This window comes from Lactuca virosa, chromosome 5, assembly GCF_052849685.1.
Source record: "Lactuca virosa cultivar CGN04683 chromosome 5, Lactuca_virosa_CGN04683_v6, whole genome shotgun sequence".
Classification (NCBI taxonomy): domain Eukaryota; kingdom Viridiplantae; phylum Streptophyta; class Magnoliopsida; order Asterales; family Asteraceae; genus Lactuca; species Lactuca virosa.
Window position 1 is genome coordinate 411682250 of NC_136430.1, and position 4996 is coordinate 411687245.

The window sequence follows — 4996 nt, forward strand, 5'->3', positions numbered from 1 at the left end:
TATTAAGGTATAAAGATATATATATATATATATATATATATATATATATATATATATATGTAAAACCCTTTTCTACAACATTAAGCTGTCCACATCTATGAGAAACTTCCCCACCGACCACTCTTCTTGCCCCCGTCAGTTAGTAGTAGGCTGCTTGCCTGCTTAAACTCCTCTTGGTCCCTACATCAGTCTGACATGACATTGGGATTATAGAAACGACATCATTTGGCTACTAATGAAAGCATCCTGCCTGCTTGCTTCCGGTCAGCCTGACCTTACGATGAGGCAGAAGACTTAGAGGCGAGTTTTTCTTTTTGGTGGCGACGTGGCGTTGTTTCCCAAAGCTGATTGCCACTCTCGGATCTCCTTTTCTGCCACCTCCCCTGATTGTGGTTGAGTCACTCTCTTGACTTTGGTGCTGTTTGTTTTTTCGAAGCGAAAATTCATGAAGTCTGCGGACCACCTCTGCAATCCTCTGTAGCAGAAGAGGTGGGACAAACGACTGCAGTCCATAATAAGAAGCATGTTTGTTTTTTAACATCTGATGACTGCTGCAGTAAACTGAAATTTAAATAAACTAATTTTATAAACTGAAAATAGTTCTCAACACCGAAATTTTAATAATTCTAGTATTAAAACATTGAAAGAGTACTAAAAAGAACATATAAAAAAACAAAAATATAAAACTTTTTAAAAAAAACTTACAAAAATATAAAAGAAGCTAACAACTTTATTCTAGAAAAAAACTAATTTTAAAAAACATAAAAAAGAAAATAATAAAGAAATTAAGAAAGTATTGCAAACGATGTCTACAAAATTCGTAAAAAATTATAAACGTTAAAAAAGATGAAACCGAAACTGAAAATATTATTAATAGAAAAGGTAAAAAAATTAAAAAAAATCAAAGTTTTTTTTTTTTTTTTTTTTAAATTAAGTTTAGAAAATATGTGAAAACTATAATAAGAAATTGTATCAAATCCGTAAATAAAAGCTTTTTAAAAAAAAGTTTAAAAAAAATAAGTTATACCAAAATTCTAAAAGAAAAAACTTCAAAAAAAATAAAAGCTGAAGAGGTTTGAAGAAGCAAGTCCAGTGCTTCGCCAAACAGCACACGCCCTGAGGTTTTTGCGGTATGAACGTCTTAAAAAAAAAAAAAATAAAAAAAATAAAAAAAAATAAAAAAAAATTGCTACCAAGAGAGAAAGTGCTGCGCGCGTGTCTTCCCGGTAGAAAATGATTTGAAGAGTTTTTTTTAGCACCTTCCTCTTCACGTCGACTTCATTTGACTTCCTCTTCAAGCCGACTTCATCTTCATTTTGTATTTAAGATCTGTATAATTTCATATGTTTCTGGTTAATTGTTTTTTTTAGGATTCAAGCTAATGTCAATTAGGTATCGGCCTAATTTCTCCATCGACCGCCAAGAGCCCTAAATAAGAATCAGGTACCCATATAATTTCTTCTCTGATTGGATTCTAAATTGCTAAATGTGTCTTGCTTGCTTCTAGGGTTTGTCGTCTGTTATCCCAACTGGTAAGTTTCTTTTCATTAGTTTTAGTTTCTTTCTACCCTTTAATGTGTTATTGGGAGTTGAATTGTTTGGGGCTCGTCATACAATTTGGTATGGTTGTGAAGTGAAAATGATTTTGTGTTATAAAATGTCGGTTGTATCTAAAACTTTTGGTGGAGAGGTGAAGGTATACTCTCCCCTATCAAACTACATTTTTTGGATTTGTTATTGAAGATGATCTGATAGGGGTTGGGTTTAGGACCGTAGATGAACATGGTAAGTGGTAACCACACACACAAAGGATTTTGCCAATTGAGAACAAATTTAGATGATTGTCGGGTAAATAAAAGAAGAGATTTTCTTTCCAGTTTGGCTGCCTCTTTCACGCCTTCTTCATGCTTACCTGAGGTTAAGGCATAAGTTGACAAAATCGGCCGTCATTCATACCTCAGATCGAGGCAGGAGAATTCACTGTGGGTTTTGCTTCCTTGCGGCATTAACTTAAGCAGCTCGCCCCCTCCTACTTCCCCTTTGACCGCCACCTTGCTTGATTGTTGCCAACTTACTCTCTCTAGCTTTCTCTGTTGACGACACCTACTGCTTAGATAACCGCCTCTATCCGGATTCTTCTTATTAAATATATGATTTCCATCTCCCCAAAAAATTCGGTATACACCAATTTTTTGGCATCTTTTTATTGGATTTTTTTTTTTTTTTTTTTTTTTATCGATTTTACTCCAAAGTATTCTTTTGAAATTTATTTTTGCTAATGTTTCATTGATGATTTGTGTATCAGATTTTGAAATCATGGGAGGAAGTTTGCAAATCGCATTTTAATTTCATCTTTTCTTCTTCTTGTCTCTTCCTCTTTAATCTCAATTTTACCATTCACAACTTATGGGTTTAATTTTGATGTTGGTCAACGATTACTAGGTCCCCAGGTCATCTGTCGATGCTGAAGAGTTTCTTCACCTGCACTCAAGTTAGGCACAAGATATTAGGTTTTAGTTTTCATTTGTTTGATTAGAAACAAATTTATGGATCTTTCTGTGAAAATCAGCCTTCATTCTTTTGCCACACTTTTTCCTTTGTGTATGAGATAGGGATAAAGAAGATGGGTGATGGAAAAGAGTTAAATTTGTTGTTAAGGACACAGGGTAGTGGCAGAAAAGTTACGTTTTTTAAGCAGAAAAATCACTATGAGATGGTTTTTTTTATCGGGTTTTAACAACCGTAACAATTTTACAATATGTTGTAGGTAAGAAATTCAACATGGGGAAAATAAATTAGGTCCTTTCTCCTACGTCCTTAGATGACAAGGTTAGTTTCAATTTTGTAGATATTGGTTTTGAATGTTTAGGTAAGTTTATTATAGTATCATGTTATGATTATTCAGTCTCAAAGTCGTTATATTGGGGTAATCAGGTAAATATTGCTAATTAGCTCTACCTTTTTTCATGCTAGACTATTCATATGCATTTAATATCCTTTTCTATTTGTTTGATAGAAATGACAACCACCTTAACTACTTTAGTAGTCGAATGATATTGGCCAAATCAAGCTAAAACAACTCCACTATGTAATCAATTTTCGTTGTCCTACTATGTGATTATCCATCTGGTTTTAGAACTTAAAACAACAGTAGTAGTCGAATCATATTTCCAGGTAACATGTCTAATAGAAACATAGGTATTATTATGAGTTGAGTCATGTAGTCAAGTAGTACAAGGTGGTTTTGCAACAATTTATTAACTAAATTAAGAACTTCTGTCAAGTCAACGGGGAACTTCATTAATTATTTTTACTAAATTTATCTGTAGACACATGAAAGAAACTGAATAAACATTGCAGATCATAAATACAATGTTGTTCTACCAGCAAAAAAAAAAACCTAAGGCGGGAAAGTGGAATGTATACATGTAATTAGATATATTCTCTTTCAGTAAATAAACTTACTTTTGAATAGTTTGTCTTATTTTTTTGTGTGTGCATAACTGATGTCTTGCTAAAATTGATTCTCGGCAGATCTGCATGTTCACCATTGAAGCTTTTCATTAAAACATTGCATGACAACTTTGTGTGAGAATCATACTTATATTCTCTATTCTTGATAAGTTGTGGTCTTTTCTGATATCTTCTCACAAAAAATTAGCAACGTACTTACACTTATCTTTGTATGTAGCATGAACCAATCCCTCTTCTTCTCGCGTTGTCTTTTCCTTGATGTTTGTGAGCCAGAAGATTATTTTTATGTTTAGTACGATTCTTGACAACCAGGAAACTACCTTGTGATCCTTCAAGTTTAGCAAAGTACCCTCCAAGTAACGAATATGAACCTATAGAATAATGAAAATTGAAAAAAAGGTAAAATCTCTTGAGCAGTAAGTTTTTGGTAGTGTTTTGTATGATAAAATAATGGAAGGAGTGGAATGGTCTATTCCATTTGAATGTTTGTTTTGACGGATGGAATGGAATAGCTCTTTCACAAAATAATAGTTATTTTTTTGTTGAATTGGTTATAGAAGTGATCATTCCTTATTTTTTTTTTAAAGTTCCGGTCCTTGTTGGGGGGTTTATAACACTTTTGGTCCCTGCTTGAAGTAAAATGACTATTTTACTCTCCTCTCCCCATGTCATTTCCCTTTGCTTCCCTGTTTAATTTATAATTTATAAATAATGTGAATTTAAATTAATAAATAATATTTATAAAAAACTACTTGTAAGTTTCTGATAATCTAGAATCTTGGAAGTAATAAGGGCTCTTGCTTGGTCAATGGCATGTTACTCGCTGAATTCAGTTATAAAGAAATAAGAAATGCAGAAGGGTTGTATCGTGTCACTAAAATTTCATTTCTTATTATCAAGGCATTGTACTTTGAATTTTTGGTCATGTTGATTATGTTGGATCCACATTTGGTTTTAAATAGTTAGCATTGTACGTGAGGATTTAACCATATCATTTTAATGAAGTTGGTCCCACCTGATACTTTGCAGTTTCATGAATGTCGAACAAGAGCTACAAAAAACATGGCAAAGGAAGCATTTTTGGCTGCTTAGCCCTAAAGGAACTTCTATGGTGACTTATATCTTGATAATTCATATCCTATTTATCTTTCTATTGCCATTAATAGAATTGATACCATAATTCTCTAGAAACAGTAAAAGTATTCCAAAAGTGTGAATTTCTACAAAGCACAGTGCCTTTTACAATATTTTTAATTAGTATAATGTTATTTATGATGTTAAATTCCATCCAAGATAATGCCATTTCTCGAAACATTCAAAACTTCAGAACAAGTGATTTTTTACCGAGTACAATGCTATTATAGATAATCTTGATAAATATAATTCCATTTATGTGTTAAAATTTTCAAAATAGCATGTGTTCTACGAGAAATAGTCAACAAAATGAAAAAAACGAATCTTCACAAAGTACAATGCTATTTAACACATTTTCAATAAAATATAATGTTATTTATGACGTTAA

The 4996-nt window shown here is 32.3% G+C and overlaps 1 long non-coding RNA gene across 2 annotated transcripts; it reads left to right on the plus strand.

The window, feature by feature from the left end:
* The first annotated feature begins 1251 nt into the window (after window positions 1-1251).
* Window positions 1252-4756, plus strand: LOC145111881 (uncharacterized). 2 transcript variants are annotated; one of them, XR_013710371.1, is made up of 5 exons: window positions 1252-1443; window positions 2768-2829; window positions 3535-3588; window positions 3692-3873; window positions 4504-4756. It is a non-coding gene; the product is annotated as an uncharacterized LOC145111881 (long non-coding RNA). The 2 variants fall into 2 exon arrangements; XR_013710370.1 differs by lacking the exon at window positions 2768-2829 and having other exon boundaries at window positions 1254-1443.
* Window positions 4757-4996: the final 240 nt, after the last annotated feature.